Source organism: Electrophorus electricus, chromosome 4 (genome assembly GCF_041902795.1).
Source record: "Electrophorus electricus isolate QZ-2024a chromosome 4, ASM4190279v1, whole genome shotgun sequence".
In the NCBI taxonomy this organism is placed as follows: Eukaryota; Metazoa; Chordata; class Actinopteri; order Gymnotiformes; family Gymnotidae; genus Electrophorus; species Electrophorus electricus.
The window spans coordinates 731,021-750,059 of record NC_137500.1 but is presented as its reverse complement, the minus strand read 5'-3'; the positions used below and the strand labels follow the sequence as shown (position 1 = coordinate 750,059).

The window sequence follows — 19,039 nt, the reverse complement described above, 5'->3', positions numbered from 1 at the left end:
ATAAAATAAGTAAAAATAAAAATAAAAAAATGTAAAGCACACAGCAAAGATGTAATTATAATACATTTCTGTCAGCAATGAAAGTCTTTAAACGTCCTTTATCTACCAGCAGGGGTACTGTGACACTAATGATCAAACTAAAACTTTTACACATATAAGAAGGAAAATTATTTTTTTATCTAACATTTTTTTCTAACTAAAAATTAATTAATGTAGTTTTAACTTTATATTTTTATAAATTGTCTACATGGTATTCTGCTGGTTACTTCAGCAGTCCAGTTAGTTAACCAGGTACCTGCTCAGGGTTTAGTTAACCATACACCTGCGACACCTCATACTGGGGCACTGATGTGACCTTTTGTGACCTTTGCATAAGTGACACTGTCCAAAGCAGGTGCAGTGTGCAGTTTAACCACGTCTTGGACCAGTGCATCATGTACTAGGGTGGCATAGTGCACAGCTGGTTCCTGAAAAGAGAGACGGCGGGACAGCACTGTTCACTTGACAACACAATGTGTGTATATTAAAACTACATTTCATTATAATGATATCATAACATATAATACTTTCAAGAATTTTATCTGATTTGTTGTCAATAATACAGCAAACCTCCCAGTGTTGAATTATATGTCCAGTACTAATTCTACCTGGACACAAACAGACTTGGTTACAGTGGATTGTTAGCTGTGCTGTTCAGGTGAGTTTCCTTCTGACCAGTACCATGTGAGCAGTACCTTCTGAACTGACTCCTCAGTACTGGTGCTGTTACAGCTGCATGCGTGTGTGGATCCTGCAATACCTGACAGAGAACATGCATGTCTGGTTTAAAACTCAGAAAAGCAAAAATTTTCTTTTAAATAATACATTTAGTTTTTAAACCATCTGATTAATTAATCTCTACAAATTTTTCAGTGTATGCTTTTTTCTTTATTACAAATTTTATGAACAGGTTAAAAGATTTGCATTCATCATTCATAGTGCTAATCTATAACCTCCCCCTACACCAGAGGCTGAGAGTGTGAACCAAGAGCGCAAACTACAGGAGACAGAGGGTTAGGGTTATCTGTGGAGTGATTCTGAACGGGTTGAGTCATTCTGACTTGTTTGACATTCTGAATTGGGTGTGTGTGGATCTTTAAACAGGAAATCCTCACCTTGTACCCTGCAACAGAGCACACACACACAGGCAATGTTCATCAGGACAGAGACCACACAGGTTAGAATTAGAAGTTTAGTCCAGCAGAGCCCTGGTTCTGCAGAGGGCTCAGGATGTGAGGGCTCTGATACACCCGTAGTATTGTGAATTCCAGTCTCTGAAAGGCAGAATTATAAAAAATGAGGTGAATCAGTGTCTGATGGCGGCATGATTAAGCACAAGAGGATGTGAACACAGGAACAAAAAAATGATGTTCGGTTACCACATCAAACATATAGCACACCAAGTCTCAGGTCAAACAGCTGAAGGACCTAATTTAAGAACAAATAGGGTTATTTTGTACCTATATTTTCAACTAACCCAGACACTACTACAGAATGCTTTTTTTCCACAGGAAGGTGATTTCAGCAGTATATAAAAGTCCTTTATAAGGGCTTTTATCAGTAAACACAACCACAACCACACCCTGTTTCTGAGGAAAACAGTCTACTGAAATTCATTGTAAGTGAATACAGCCTGAATATAGAATGTAGACATTTATCTGAACACCTATATCTACAAAAGTAGACTAGGCCCACAGTTCAAAGAAATACTGAAGATGACATTTCAAAGATGAGAGATGAGGAAATGGAGTTCAGTTGTGACCAGATCTGTAAAAATCTACAGATTTGCTTTTGTTAAATGAGGAAAACTAACAGGTACAAAAGTGGGCTGCTGTGTAGTAGACAGGCAGGGTGATAAAGCGCTGCCTACTCTTCCCCAGTGCCTTCATCGTGTTCCTCAAACAGTCTTCTCTATCAAGCCGATGAGTAAGTTCACGTCCAAGAATTTACTGTTAATGAAAATTCACAGTAAGAATGAAATTCTTACTTTGCATATCCTCCATACACCAGTAAGAAAATGTGATACAAAACTAGACAAACAATGAAGACAATGACTAATGAGTTACATAATGAGTTATTTATTACACATGTTCAGAGTTAAATAGTTATGAGGTTGCATGTGTGTATTGTGCATATTGCTATATAGTTAGAAATTTGCTTGTTGTGAAAAAATGCAAAGTGCAGTGTTTCAAAGTGTCACTGCAAAATGGTACTTGTTAGCAGCTGCCAGTGTTGTGATGTGTGGAGAGTTAAGAGCTCAAAGTGTGTGTGTGTGTGTGTGTGTGTGTGTGTGTGTGTGTGTGTGTGTGTGTGTGTGTGTGTGTGTGTGTGTGATGAGCATGAGTTCGCTGGGAAGTATGTGAGCCCTAGAACCTACACACAAAGAAAAATAACAGCCTACACACTGAATAAAATATCAACACCAACCTGAGAAGATTAGCCTGATGACCTTCCCAAACCACATGAATGTCATGTTGTTTCATCCGCCACAGAAATACAGCCCTAAATCTGTCTCTCTTACCCCAGTGATCACTAGACTGACTGAGGCATTGTTTTCAGCTATATCATAATGGTCCTGTTCCAGACTGTAACTGAGGAAAAATTGTTTATCTAGTTTCCCTCTTTCAGTATTTATCAACATCTTTATGTCCTCTGAGCTCTGATGATACCACGATACTCCATATTTAAGGACAATGTCACAGTGCAGGGTGACATTTTCTCCAGGCTGGACAGATTTGAGACGAACTGAAGGTGTCTGATGGAGGCATGAAATGAAGGTACCTGCAAAAGAGGAGAACAGTAAGCAAAACAGGTTCATGTCTTCAGCCCAACCAAACAGGACACAACCCACTGTGCCTCACTACAGTAGGGAAGCAGGTGAATCTCTGTATAATCAAACCAACCAGAGAACACATGGCTCTATTCTCTCACTCATCTTCACAGCCACGTTCAGCTCCGTCTTCAGTCTTGCTAAACTCACGAGTAAAGGAATGTCTCACTACGTCCAGGAGAAGAGCATGACTGTGCTGTTATGAAACCCTGCATTTAGATCAGGATTTCTAGCATATTCAGCATCAGCTAGGACATATATTTCACTTTTCTTAAAATGAACTTTTTAAAAAAAACCTGAAAAGCTATTAACAAATATATAAATTGATATAAATAATAGATAATGAATAAAAATGAAATACATCTATAAATAAAGTAAAATATTATAAATGAAGTAAAATAGCAGTTTTCTCTATGTGATGTTCATGGATGATGAATTTGGTTGCTGCTGTTTGCTAATCAGTCAACATAACTTAGTAAAGCTAATCAATCAACACAAATACCCGAGTGTTCACCAGCTCTGATCTTATAGATCTACACTCAGTAAAAAGCATTCCACAGGAATCCTTTTTAAAAGTAGGCTACACTTTTTTAACATATGATAATTTGCCACTATAGTGGGTACTGTTTAGCACTACATTACAGAGTTGCAGTGTGTCCTTTGACTTTTAACCTTTGTTTTATAAGACAGGTAACAGGGAATGCAGGGAATAGAGACCTTATTTAACTTTTATTTAACTATTCCATAGTATACTAGTTACATACTTGTGTACTGCTCCATCAGAATATTCAAACCAATCAAGATATTCAAACCAAACGTTCAAGCTCCTGAAATTGGAAATTACTGGCATGTATAGACTAGATCTGCTTCTGCTTTTAAAAATGTCAAAAATATTACATTAAGTCCTAATTAAATTCAATTTTGTTTTGTGGTATTGTAGTTTTTTTTTTTTTCATTACTTAAATTTATTTTCATAAATTGCAATGTTTGATGTGTATTACATAAAGCCCTTAGTCTCATGAGATTTTTTACTAACTAAAAGGAAAAGTTTTATATAACGATTATTCCACATTGCTTCCTGTATGTCATTGGTAGAGTATGTATTTGAAGTGAATGCATGTACAAACACCTGAACAGAACTGAACACCATTCAGTCTTTCATGGATGGAGTGATCAATAACAATTATTCATTGCTTTTCTTTTATCCAGCACTCTGCTTGTACTCACCAAACAAAAGCTGTAGCATAACCACCGATAGCTTGGCCATGTCCCCTGCAGTTGTGGTGTGACTTAGAGGAGAAGGTCAGATTTATGTACAGACTGCTGTCTCTGCAGAGGTGTTACCTGGTCTGCATTCTGCCCCGAGCCCTCACATCCTGTTTATGCACAAAGCAGCTAAAAATGGCTCATGTCATGGTGGGTTATAACCTGTGGGTAAAAGATCGAAGACAAGTTGAAAAATTAATGACAGTCATTCTAAAAGTGTGTCATAGAAAATATATACCCCAGGAAGTAAAGCTTCATGGTCGGCTTCATTCCAAAATATTACACAAAATGACAGATCTGAACAAAGGAAAATGTCTCTTCTAACTGGTCTAATAAACCAGAAGAAAGCGATATTCAACAGCTTCTCCAACTCCCTACCTAATACTAACAGGAAAGAACCAGAAGACGCCAAAACGTTCAACATAAATACTAGAGAGTTCAAATCATTTTATTTCACCAAGTATGTTACACATACAAAGAATCTGACTGCTAATAGAAATGGACTGATAATTGATCACTTTGTGACTGCTAAAAGAAATTAGACACCAAACTAGTGAATAAAAATAAATAGAAGATGGAACATAAGAGCCAAGTGAGAAGAAATGTGTCCAGATGTGTCCAGCTGTTCAACTGCACAGCTGGAACTTTAGACCTGCACTTTCACACCTGCACTTTCAACTCCCTTATGAGTTCTGATTTTTGATGTGCAGTCAAACTTTCAGATCCCTTGTTTTTAATTTATACTACATTTAGTAGAAATGATCCTATACATTACACGTATTAGATAAGAGAAACCATTTGTAATGTCACATTTTTATCCTTTCAGTTCATAATGATATTTTTGTGTGTATACCACAAATAATGTATGAACCAGTAAAGAAAAATTAAGGCCACATCATTTACATTTATGTTTACATTTACATTTACGGCATTTAGCAGACGCTCTTATCCAGGGCGACTTACAAAAGTGCTTTGTCATTTCCTCATAGAACACATCCTAGTACAGTACAGTATTTATATGTGAACCGCGTGGATGTTCCTGAGGACATGTTGCGCAAGGGGAACTGTTCCTTGGTGATGATGGAGCTCAGACATGACGATGCAGGGGTGTATGAAAGCTACTTGCTGGTGAAACACTCAAAGAGAGCACTCCGCTCTGAGAGAGTTTTCATCCAGAGAGTCGAACTCTCAGTTGATGGTAAGGAGCTCAGCAGAAATACTTAAAATATCAGAAAATTATGAGTGGAGATGTGCAAAAACCATGTTAGTGTTTGGCTATGTTAGTGTTTCTCAGACCTGGTATATCTGTGATGATGCTAAAATAAGATGTTTTAAAGATTTTCTTTCTATTTTTCTATTATTCCAAAGAACCCCCTGAAGAGATTTTATCTGAAAATTTACCTGCAAAAGGTGAGTGAATATCAACCTGAATATAAGCAGCTCCTTTGAGGTAAAACGACTATGCTAAATTTTGTACTACTATTATTGTAATATTTTATTATTATAAGAAAACAATTACAGAGTTAGAAAATAACATTAGTATACTAAACCTTTGAAATAGGAGCACTAGGAGAGCAAAAAGCCGCATTTATGTCAGTCGGTTGATTCTTCGGATTGTCTCTCTTTTGTGTTGTTGTTGTTGTTGTGTTGTTTGTTGTTTTTCACCTAAGAACAAAGTAATCTAGAACCTTTCTCGGATATAACTCTACTTTTGTCAGAAATGTTACACTTCTTTTACTGTTGGATTGTTCTCCTTCTCCCAAGACGATGCTACAGTGACCTGCCCTTTTCCAAAGATCATACAGTTTTTTCTCCTTTCATACTTACCCTTCTGCTTGTGTTCAGACAAAATTTAAAGCACTAGCACTATTAGACTGCATCACACAGTGGCAGTGAGGTGAGCAGAATAACAAACAAATGGGAACAAGGAGTCGGTATCTCTCACATGGAATGTGGAGCTGTCTGGGTACTGACCAGGTGTGACATTTGACAACATCTGAGGAGAGTCTTTTGGAATGCAAGAGACCTCACCACCTTAGAGTCTGTTCAGTCACTCACAACAAGAGTAAAGGACTGTTACTGGGAATTACACTGAAATGTGGAATACTGGAATAACAAAAAAAGGTCCAGACCCAGTAGCTATAGAGTTTTGTAAAGTGACCTTGTGTTTTGTGAAAGGAGCTACATAAATGAAACATATAATAATTATAGAAAAAAAACTGTTTACAATTTTTCTTCCATTGACTTACAGTAAGATGATATTTATTGCCTCATTACCTTCTTGGTTCAGCTGTATTGCACTCACCCTCAACACACACACACACACCCCCACTCTTTGTCTGACTACTCAGCAGGGCTGCCTCATGCGCTCACTCCTGAACATTATACTAGTTTGTCTGCATTTTATTCCTCATACTGAATAAAACTAATCCCATATCAACTTAATGTTGACCTTAGAAGTGTTCTTCTTGTGAATTTCCAGTGTTAAATCACTGTTATATGCATAACAAAAGCCACACACTGAAACGCGTGGTGGCCCGAGTGCCGCAGGGCGCGAGGCAGGACGCACAGACTTCCTCGACAGGGACGAACATTTAATAACATAAACGACAGCGGCACTCTCACGTATTACAAACGATAAACATGAACAAGAAACGACTGACGTTAAACGAACACAATACACAAGGATACATCTAACATAAACACGTTACATTTAGACATTACATCTACAAAGACAAACGGTGCCGCACACCCTGACGTGAGTTTAAATACACACAGACAAAACGAAGTACAGGTGTGTACAGGTGTGTGCAGGTGTGTACAGGTGTGTGCAGAAAAGAAAGTCCTCCTACTGCACGTGGCTGGCCAAACCACGTGACTCGCGGGACGCGAGCGTTCCGTGACACACACACTAGGTATGGAGAGATTTTAATGCCAAAATTAGAGGGTGCAAAAACACAGGGTAAAAAAATCTAAACATGCACCTTTTACCATTTTGCGTTTGTAAATATCCCACTTGTGAATGTAACTGTGAAACTTGTGAGCACAAAAAGAAAAGAATTGTGGAAATCTTTCATAATGCCACACTGAAACATTTTTCGATATCAAATGGTTTGATCGCTTTCCTCGACATGTATATTTTCCTTTTGCAAGTTTTGACATGGGGTGGTTTTGACAGTTTCAGACAGGATATTTATTTCAGCTATTGCTACATGCTATTGGCTAATGGTTCCTTGTTTTTGACTATGAAATACCTTTTCCGGAAGATGGCACATAATGAGGAACGTGAGCAGACAAGTTTGAGCATGAAATGAAATTCTCTCGGTGCTCACAAGTTTCACATTTACATTCAAGAGTGGGATATTTACAAACACAAACACATTTACACTCGTGAGTGGGATATTTACAAACATGGCATATTAAAGCATGTTAAAATGTTTTGGCCTGTGTTTTTGTGTCCTATAGTTTTTTGTGTCCTCTAGTCTTCATAATGACATCATACCAGGCACTAAGTGAGTAGACAGAGAGACAGGCTACCTGTACAATCACAGAGACTCAGTACAGGTTACATGTACTTCTCTCGACCTCTGCTTAAAGCCGGTAAAAATCTAATTTAATTAAATAATGATTATAAGATGGTTGCTCATTCTAGCAAATAAAAATAAAGATAAAAAATCTGGAATCTATGTAGATAGCTTATTCTCCATCTTATTATTAAATAAGATAATTACATTTCAAATCCATCTTAAAACTCAGCAGAATAATGGAGAACAGCTTTTTTGTGCCTCTTGAATATACATAAGCCACAGAGTAATTGACTTCATGAATTTATAGAAGGAGAGTACTTTACTTTTTGGTATTATTTCTCCTCTCCAGCTCACTTTCTGTCAGGGTTGTGCTCCTATTTCTCCTTTCCTTGCACATGAACTTCCCTTTTTCCAAACTGGAAATGCCATCGTTTGTTAAAGTGCTAAAACACCATTTTGCACTATAACACTATTATGCTCTCATTAGATGGCCTAACCTGAACACCCAATGGAGGTTATGAAAATGATAGCAATGGAAATATTCACGTGTGTGGGTGGATGGATGTTTGCATTAGAATCAGTTTTAATCATCAATGTGAAGTAAACGCTGCAGTTAAACTCTACAGTGGTGTATAAACTGTGCTTAAACTAGCCTGGCTGTTATCATGTGACATACTCAGACTAAATTGTTATCTAGGGGTGTAATGATGCACTCTGCTCATGATTCGGTTTGACTCACGATACTGGATTCATGATTCGATTTTGTCACAATATTTGAAAGCAATTTCTTAAGTGTAGAAACAATGCAAAAAAATTAATAAATTATTGTATTACATTTTTTAACAAAAATAGCCTTTAGTCCCCTGCATTTAAAAGAAATTAGGAACAGAAGTTTACAATTGTAAACAAAATATAGTTTCATCATGTATTAAATAACCAAGTGTAAGTATTCATTTTTAATTTTTGAAGCATAAACAATACAAAATACTCTGAAAATATTAAACAAGAAGTTGTACTCCCCTACAATTAAAAAGAACATTAGACTATAACATACTACAGTATGAAAATAAGCTATTGTAACAGCTTTACCATAGGTCAAGTTCAAGATATTAGATAGCATTAGATTACAAAATAAACAGAACCTGATATTGTCCGTCGCCATGATTCTCATCGCCATATTTAGACAATTTATTTATAAATTGTGATGAATCGTGTCACGATGCATTATTACACCCCTACAGTTATCATGTGACCTGCTCAAACTAACCTGGCTGTTATCACATGTGCTTGCATTGCTACAATGCATAGCTGTGCTCTTTTCAGACTAGATTTGTGATGGTATTGGATCGGTATCGGACTGGATTCAATATTTTTTCACAGATTACCAATCCAGCATTTTTTTTAGATATCAACCCAATCTCGATGCATGGTATTGGATCGGTGACATCTCTAATTCATGTCAATTTTATCTCAGTGAGAATTAATCATAACACTGTTCCTTGCTTACCAATCCATTAACACAAGCTATTATCTTAGCATGGCAAGCAAGCTTACCTTATTAGCTAAATTAATATACGTCATGAAATGTAGCATTTGTCTTCTACAGTTTGTGAAACCTGTCATTTTGAGAAACTATATCTGTGAAATTTACCAAATTTTTCACATGAATTTAATATGGTCCTTGTCGTTATGTATAGTATGGAAAAGTGGAACCAAGAAAAGTGGATCCCCTCTGTGTTGGCAGACTACTGCTGGAACTGAAGAGGGACGTTCCTGAGGCCAAATATATGCAAAACTCCTACACTGTACATTTTAGAAATACATTTTTAGAAAGTGTTCAGTTTATCTGACAAGGCCCTGGTGAATCAGCAAATGTAGGGCATGACTGAAATTTTATTTCCAGAATCAACATATATACTATAAACCCAGACCTTGGACTGGACCATTTACAGGTAACTTAAATTATCCCTAAGTTCCTAATATCCCCCATACATTTTGTCCTAGATAAAATTTTAACATTTAAAGCATTTCCAATCATACAAAATATCACTGTTAAATATATGCATGTCCAAACATATAGAGCCATTAACCAGGAATTCATCCTCCTCCATTCAACATGAGAAATTAGATGACCCTATAACACAATACCCTGTAACACGAACCAAAGACTACAAATCCTTCAACTCTGTGCGAGAATCTTTTGACTTGTCATGCCCCTGCCAACATGTTGGATGAAATAGGTAAATATAATCTTTGGAACCAAACTGCTTTTACATATATATATATCATGACCTGAGCAATTATCCACGAAGTCACTTGGCCACCTTCAACAATGTAAAACAATTACAATTGTCTTTCTTTTTCCATAATTGCACCTGTTTGCTTTACCTGATAGCGGTCTTCTTGAGTTGAAATAAATGGAGTCTTTAAAACCATATGAATTGTGCTGTTATTATTCCTGTTTGTCAGTGTTCTCAACATTACAACAAATATCATCAATGATATGTCAAATACTAGCCACTGTTGTAGTTGTATCTGCATGCTCATTACACAAAGCAGTAGTAGGTATGCAGGACTCGTAACGTCATGTCACTGTTTTTCAACACTGTTTAACATGTTCAGAAAGATACATGGAAACTGGAGCTTTTACAAATCTTCTTCTTCACAAAGGCATTTTAAAACATCTGTTTCTGTGACTAAAACAGCATTTGTGTGTGCATGAGAGGCCAAAAAATAGAGTAAAACATTTGCAAAATATTAATATTAGTATGGACAAGACCTAAATTTAAAAATCCTTTTTGCCACTATTAAATCCATTCATTTTCAGTCAGCTCTGCTAGAGTGGTGGTGCCATATTCTTGTTTGTCATTATAGTTAAATGGAATTATAAAAACTGAAATGCACCATTTCTGATTTATTATAGACGCCCTGATCCAGAAATTTTGGGTGGCATTAAACCAAAAACTAAGATGCAGGCATAAAAACATATAGACTTTCCTCCAACACACCCAGTGGTGGATTTCTTTGTTGTTCTGTATGTTTCTTGTGCTTTCTGTGTTTTATTCAAACAACATTGTAGTTAAATATCTGATAGCAGAGCTCAATATGATTCAGTATTCTTTCTTTTTAAATGCAGACTTTTTAAATAAAGATGGATTACTATTTTAATTAACTGCAATATTTAACATCTAAGGCTTAAGACATGTTATATGCATTTGCAAGATACTTTGCACTGCAACACCGTTGGTAATTTGCAAACTGTTTTGTCACTCAATCCAACTAAGGAGACATATTCCAGTGAGAAAGGTGATGTTAATGCAGCATCGCTCCTAGACATAATTTTTGACATAAGGAATCCACTTCTATAAAGCAGTTATACATGTCTTGGCTAGAATAAGAAAAGTTGTTTTTTTTCTGTATAATTCTGTTTCATTTTCTTTCCTGTTGTAGTGAACATTATATAAATTTACTTTTTGTATTTTTAAAATCATTTTTATTTCATTCAAGGAGTACATTTTCACTGTTTGTTTAAATTATCTACAATTATCTAATTTTGAGAACAAATTTTGTTTTTCACAAAGGTTACTGCCTCAGTTTTTTTATATCCTTTTGTCAGGTGTTTATATGGTATAGTGAAGTACAATTATAAGCATTTCATAATTTTCTATTGACAAATACATCTAATTTATGCAAAGACTCAATATTTACAATGTTGACCCTTCTTTTTTAAGACTTCTGCAATTCGCCTTGGCATGCTGGAGATCAGCTTCTGCCATCTTGACTGATGGCAGCCCATTCTTGCCTAATCAGTGCTTGGAGTTGATGAGTTTCTATGTTTTTGTTTCTCCACCCTCTTTTTGAGGATTGACCACAGGTTTTCAATGGGATTAAGATCTGGGGAGTTTCCAGGCCAGGAACCCAAATTTTAATGTTTTGTTCACTGAGCCACTTGGTTATCGCTTTTGCCTTGTGACATGGTGCTCCGTCATGCTGGAAAAAACATTGTTCATCACCAAATTGCTCCTGGATCGTTGGAAGAAGTTGCTATTGGAGGCTGTTTTGATACCATTCCTTATTCATGACAGTGGTGCTGGCAAAATTTTGAGCAAGCTCACTCACTTGGATGAGAAGCAACCCCACACATGAATGTTCTCAAAATGCCTCACTGCTGGCATGACACAGGACTCATGGTAGCTCTCACCTTTTCTTCTCTGGACCATCATTTGTCCAGGTATCCCAAACAGTCTGAAGGGGGCTTCATCAGATAAGATAATTTTACCCCAGTCCTCTGCAGTCCAACCCCTGTACTTCCAGCAGAATGTCAGTCTGTCCTTGATGTTCTTCTTGGAGAGAAGTGGCTTTTTTGCTGCCCTTCTTGACACCAAGCCATCCTCCAAAAGCCTTCGCCACACTGTGCTTGCAGAAGCACTCACATCTGCCTTCTGCCATTTCTGAGCAAGTTCTGCACTGGTGGTGACCTGATCCTGTAGCTGCATCCTCTTTAGCAGACAGTCCTGGCGCTTTCTTGACTTTCTTGGGTGCCCCAAGAAGCTTTCTTCACTGCAATTAAACCTCTCTCCTTGAAGTTCTTGATGATTCAATAAATGGTTGATTTAGGTGCTATCTTACAAGCAGCAATGTCCTTGCCTGTGAAGCCCTTTTGATGCAATGCAATGATGACTGCATGTGTTTCCTTGGAGGTAACCATGGTTAACAGAAGAAAACTTCTGCAACCAGTCTGCTCTTCTAATCAGCATGACAGAGTGATATCAGCTGCCTTATCCTTGTTAACCCTTTTTCCTGAGCTAAGGAAAAGATCACTGAAATTATGTTAGCAGGCCATCTTGTGTCAGATCTGAAATGCAGTGGCTGGAATGCAGTAAAAAAAAAAGTAAATTAATTTTCATGGCAAGCAATGACATTGCAATTATTTGCAATTAATTTGACTACTCTTCACAATCGAGTTAATGCAAATTGCCACCATAGAAACTGAAGCAGCAACTTTGTGAAAACCAATTTTTGTGCTAATCTTAAAACCTTTGGCCACAACTGTAGAAAAATTTGTTGGAAAGGTAAAATTGTGGTTCAAATTGGGCTAAAAATCACATAGCTTAAGCTAGGCTTTTAAAAGAATACTTGAAAGGTAAGCCATGACAAGCTGTTTCAAAGCTGCAAATTAAACCAAGGTTTAGATTTTAAAATATTTTTCATGACAAATCACTATTAGTATGGCAATTTTGTACAAAAGGTTTTTGTCTGATAGCAATGATATACAAACATATATGTATAAAAACCCATATGAGTCCTAGTTGTGTTAGTGCCGTTGTCAGGTTCAGTGGCCACACCTGGCCAGTCACCACAATAGAGGGACTCTATATGGCTCTCACCACAATAGAGGGACACTTTAGTGTATTGACTTTCACACTGAATATTAAGTGTTTTTCTTTTATCGATCAATATGTTGTGCATATTGCAACAGATTGTATAAACAAACTCATTTGTACTCTAAACAGTTCACCAATTAGCCACTTTAGCCATCCTTACAATGGAGGAGGCTAACAAACATTACTAACATCTAACACACACAGTGCTCATAACAACTGATAGGAGACATGCTAACACCACAAGAGTACATACAAGCCAAGCAGAATGAACAGAGAGATCAAAGATAAGAGCACATACATACAAACAGAGGAGCGCAAAAACATGGTATAAGCCTGAATAATGTGCAGCCCAGAGGTCTGCTGCATATTTATAAGGCACAGCGGCTCAATCAAGGGAAAGCAGGAGTCAGTAACAAGGCGGAATCAGTAACAAGGCGGAGTCAGTAACAAGGCGGAGTAAGCAATGATCAATCAGACACAAAATCTGAACTGGACCACGGCAGCAAGGAGAGTAACACATTATTGGCTTCCATTTAAATTAATTAATATGGTATGGAGTACTAATGTTTTTGTATTCATCTATATATGAGACATTCACATCTGCTCTGTAAAAGCTTTCAAAAAAGAAAACCTGTACAGTGGATAGAGCAGAGTGGATGTATGGTTTTAACTATCAGTTGGACACTCTTAGTTTCAGCACTGCCTGAGTGCTGGCTGTGCTGGTTGTGCTGGTTGTTGAAGCCTCATGGTGGTGGAGGTTTGCTGGGTCAGGTCATGACCCTTGCATATGTCACAGTGTCCAACGCATGCACTGTGTTTCCTTCAGCTTCACTGGTCACTATGTGATGTCCAAACCTGGCATACTGCAGAACCTCTTCCTGGAGAAAGTAACTACTACAGTTCATTGCAAACACATAATGCACGACTATGTAGTTATAGTTTTCAATAGGTTATAAATTCTGTGCATGCAAAAAATGTATTGTGTTTAAGAGGACACAAAACCCTACAGTGAAAGATACACCTTTGCATTTGGAGAGATGTGTTGCAATATGCAATATAACCAGTGTTTAGCATTTAATTAATATTCAGGGTGGAAACAAATCCTTTGTTATTTTCCTAAATGTACTTGATGTCTTCCCATTTAATTAAGAGTGTTTCTGGTACCTTCTCAGTGGGCTCTCTGGAGTTATAACAGCAGGTGTGTGTTGATGATGACATTGGCTTTCCTGAAAGAGAAGTGAATTTAATCCCACACCCATATTCCAAACATTAAAATATACTGAGGAAAAGATTCTAATTCATTTTTTAATATTTACATTGATATAAACATTGGCAGACCTAAAAGAAAATGTAGGTATGCTTTCCAATTTAAAAGAAAGCATATAGATCCTTGAAGACATGCCCTAGAGTTTTATCAGTGGTAGGAATATAATAAGTACTAAGCTCGTAACTGTTGATACAAGGCAGATGCTTCTCATGCAGTGGGTGGTGAGTGTAGCTCTGTCACAGTATTACACAAAGAACCAAAGTAGAGATGACAGCTGTGTAGGTAATCCTCACCTTGCACCCTGCAACATAACACACATATGCAGATGATGTTCAACGGGACAGAGACCAAACACACACACACTAGGATCAAAAGTGTAATCCAGCAGGGCCTTGCAGAATGCAGAATAGAGTCATGGCAGAAATGAGCTGTGTTATGTCCGTGATACCCGTCATCTGAAACAGTAACATGGGGTTGTCAGGACCTGTTCTGTATGATTCAAAGGTAAATTACACACGTTTTGTTGTCAACCACAGGTCACATTCATAGGAACCCTTTACATTTCAGTCTAAATGGGGAATTTCCGAGAAGTAAGACACAGCCTGGAGTACTTATGGTTTCACTTTTAGTTCCATTGCAGTTAAATGACCATATATATATATATATATATATATATATATATATATATATATATATATATATATATATATATATATATATATATACACAAAGCACATAAAGTGGATTTTAAAATGACATGTTTTCAATTTGCAAATATGAATCCACTGATACAGATATCTGTTCTGGACATATTTTAGTGGTGCCAAACCACTCAATGCAGAAATGATGCTGACATTTAAAAATCCCAGTAACTCAGTTGGTACTCTGCAACTAACCACACACCTACTGCCATATACAGACATTTAAAATTTAAAGGTGAGTGAGTGTAATATAAGAATAAAATATGATGTATTGGCACTAACCTGTAATGGCCAATCTGATGGTTCTCCCAAACTTCAAGAGCGATCTGTAGTCTCGGCCCCTGCAGTAATACAGCCCCAGATCATTCTCCGTCACATTAATAATCACTAGAGTGACTGAACCATTGCTGTCAGTTGTATCGAAGTGGTCCCTATCCACATTATAACTGAGGGAAAATTGTTTGTCTAGGTTTGTTCTACCAGCAGATATCAGCAACCTCAGTTCGTCCGAGCTCTGCCCATACCAAGATATTTCGTAATCAGCTGTGATGTTGCAGTGCAAGGTGGTGTTTTCACCAAGAGAAACAGACTTATGATCAGTTGAAATGTTCTGAAGGCAGCACAATATGAAAGTCCCTGACAGTGTAAAAGAACAGTGGTCAAGCAAACAAACAGCATATATATCTTACCGTTAATTCCACACACATTCAGTCTAGCTAAAAAATTAAATGATAGAATTTCTCACTACAATCAGTACAGAGGCACACAGTGTTTTACACTCCAATATTGTGGGCCTCCAAACCTGCTTTCCTGTACTACCAAAATTACAGCTGTATGCACGCATGTATGTCTCAAATCCAACATGCTATGCCTTTACAGACATCTAGAACACTGGAGACACCCTCATCACCAGGTCAGGCAGCCTATAGCAATGATTTATTCTTTATTGTCCTTTATGTGTGTTTAACCCAGTGTATGCTGTGTTTAACCCGGTGTACTCTGTGTGTTTGTCCTTCGTTAGTGTTTATCCTTCGTCAGTGTTTAACCCAGTGTACATTGTGTTTAGTATTTGTCCTTCGCCGGTGTTTAACCCAGCGTATGCTGTGCTTCAACTGCCCTACTGTGCGTGTCAAGTCATCCTTCCTCACCTCCCACGTTACAATATCAAGTTCAAATAAAGAATGGATTATTTTATATGCTAGTTCAAAAAAAGCATGTATTTCTTTTACATAATCTATTCATTCCAGTGCCTCATCATCTTACCGTTAACTGAGAGTTCGATTCTCTGGATGAAAACTCTCTCAGAGTGGAGTGCTCTCTTTGGGCGTTTCACCAGCAGGTAGCTTTCATAGACCCCTGCATCGTCATGTCTGAGTTCCTTCATCACCAAGGAACAGTTCCCCTTGAGCAACATGTCCCCAGGAACGTTCACGCGGTTCACATATCCTTCACCCTGGTACGACTCCTCACCCTTTCGCATCAAACACAGTCTCTGTAATGGTGCACCACTCAACGTGTGGTGTTGGGATGGATAAAGGTATGCTGGGAACATTTCGCGAGTCACAGGGCAGGACAGCTGAGGAACCTACTCGGGCAGACATGAAGATGTGTGATTGTGCAGCGAGAGAGCCTGGGAAGGAAGAAATACCCTCATGAGAGCCTAGATCCGCAAAGAAGGACACTGGGAATAAAATATTACATGACAATAAAGTCAATGACATCACATTTACTATTACACTTAAAACACTTGGCAAAACCTCTGAGGAGAAATTAAAAACGTGTACATCCCAGTCCAGACCTCAGGAGGACAGATGCTCTTTAGTGTCTTTTTGATGTTACTCTAATTTTGCTAATACGTAATACAAAACGGTTACAAGCTGTGGTTGATGTCAGAGGGTTAAAGGACCTAATATTTGGAAAGACTCTGGGACTCTGAGACATGTGTCTTTGTAAATGCTTTATTAATGCACCTCTCTTGTTGCTTTACATGTTGATGGATCAAATTTATCACATGACCTTTATCAATCAGTAAATAGCTGTCTAGCAATGAAATGTATTGTTGCTATCTGAGGTTTCCTAACCCACACAAATTTATATTTGTTCAAAGAAATATAACTAGCTAGTAAAATATAATGCAATTTAACACGGAACGCTTCCACATCTATAATAAGGGGCAGATGAGAAGACCGTTATTAATCGTATTAACGACTGTATTAATGTGTAAGTGTGATAGAAGAAGAACTCACCTACACACCAGATGAAGCACACATGATGTAAGGTGTTCATGATCAGCAGTGCAGGACCATGTGATTCTATGGTAAGGTTAAGAGGAAGAAAACTACCATTAATAATTACTATTGACGATTACTATTATAATATTAATAATTTGCTATTGACTATTACTATTAAAGCATTAATAATTTACTATTGAATTTGTAACTCAAACAGTTCAGCACATTATTTGAATTGCATTTACATTGTTTACATTCAATTTCATCCCCTTAGACTGTATATATATATATATATATATAAAGTCTAAGTTTGAGACAGAGCAAGACATGAGTGATCAGTGTTTTACATTATTTAGCTGACGTTTTCATCAAAAGCAACATGCAACTATGACTGAGTACAACTAGAGGGTTAAAGGGCCCAACAGTGGGACTTGAACCAGCAACCTTCTGATAACAAGTCAAGTTCCTTAACCACTGAGCTACCACTGCTCAAAACAGCATTTGGAGGAGCGCAGGCAGAATACTGAGAGAAGCTGCGCCGTTGACAAAGGATGGGCAGCTGTGATGGTGGTAGCGAGGCGAGGGTAAGGTGAACGAGTCTTTATTCTTCATTATTCAATTAGGCCAAAAAGCTGCAACGCAGCGATAAAGAAAACAAAAGTCGCGAATGCGTCGCTCTAAGGTCTGTACTGCACTGTACTTGGATATATTCTATGAGGAAATGACAAAGCACTTTTGTAAGTCGCGCTGGATAAGAACGTCCGCTAAATGCCGTAAATGTAAATGTAAAGTCCGCTAACGTGCAGCGCCGACTTCAAGAACCTGTGGGCTTAAATAAAGACAAGGAAACAGGGAACAGGTGAGTATGATCAGAAAACGGGTGACTGGGACCGGGGCAGGCGCTGTACGTGGTTCTGGCCCTCCTGCTGGATGACCCAATGTGTTGTCCTAGCAGTTTGGCGTTCTGTTACTAGGCTACTTTTCGTTACCAGAGACAATTGTCTCATCCCAGGTTTCACACTTCGGCTATACACTATCCACTTCAAGTATGAGCTGCTTGTAACCGTGAGCGGTACGGAGGCGGATGCATGTGTGAAGGGCGAGATTTATTATGGGCAAATCCAGAGTCGTAGTCGTTGGGGTAGTCCAGGGTCAGTTTACCAATACGGAGATTACGAACCAAAAAGCACAAGGTAAACAGGGGAAGCAGGCTATAACAAGATGTCTTAAATACATGAACTTAACAAGACTATAAACGAGGGACAGATGTGGAAAACCAAACTACAGAATGGAACCAAAACACACAAGACCATGGACCAGGGAAGCTGGGAGGGACCAACCATGACAGTTCACACTGCAAACTCCAATTAGATGTAATTTACTCCGAATACCCGGTTACGGAGTAAAACTAAAACTGAAAGGGACACTGTCTGCACTCAGTGCAGGCTGTTCTATAATTAACGACATGGTCAGCAGTATCACAGCAGCTGAGCAGGACTCGTCTGTGTTACATTAACATCCATACTGACGCACAGCGTCTGTGACTGGATGAGGGTATGGAGGAGCTTCCATATCGGTGAAAACGAAACTGAAATCAACGAGTAAAGCGGATTATGATCGTAGGGATAAATCATTACTTAGTCAGGGACGGCCCGTCCCTGCCGTCTCGGTCACCTTGTCCACTCCTTATCTGCGCGTTTCCCTCTCGTTAGCGCTTGTGTATGTAGCCCCGTGTCTGTATGTAGTCTATGTTGCGTTCATACAGCCTGTGCTCCATGTCTTACATCGTTGCCT

At 38.0% G+C, this 19,039-nt stretch overlaps 2 long non-coding RNA genes across 3 annotated transcripts; both read right to left on the bottom strand.

The window, feature by feature from the left end:
• Nucleotides 1-86: 86 nt before the first annotated feature.
• On the bottom strand, nucleotides 87-3,159 carry LOC113583855 (uncharacterized). Its single transcript, XR_003411351.3, has 3 exons — nucleotides 1,155-3,159; nucleotides 735-799; nucleotides 87-467 (listed from the first exon to the last, which is right to left on the bottom strand). It is a non-coding gene; the product is annotated as an uncharacterized LOC113583855 (long non-coding RNA).
• A 5,457-nt stretch (nucleotides 3,160-8,616) lies between these two features.
• On the bottom strand, nucleotides 8,617-19,019 carry LOC113583850 (uncharacterized). 2 transcript variants are annotated; one of them, XR_014123009.1, is made up of 6 exons: nucleotides 18,883-19,019; nucleotides 17,261-17,326; nucleotides 16,278-16,644; nucleotides 15,297-15,355; nucleotides 14,607-14,768; nucleotides 8,617-14,272 (listed from the first exon to the last, which is right to left on the bottom strand). It is a non-coding gene; the product is annotated as an uncharacterized LOC113583850 (long non-coding RNA). The 2 variants fall into 2 exon arrangements; XR_014123010.1 differs by having other exon boundaries at nucleotides 17,269-17,326.
• Nucleotides 19,020-19,039: the final 20 nt, after the last annotated feature.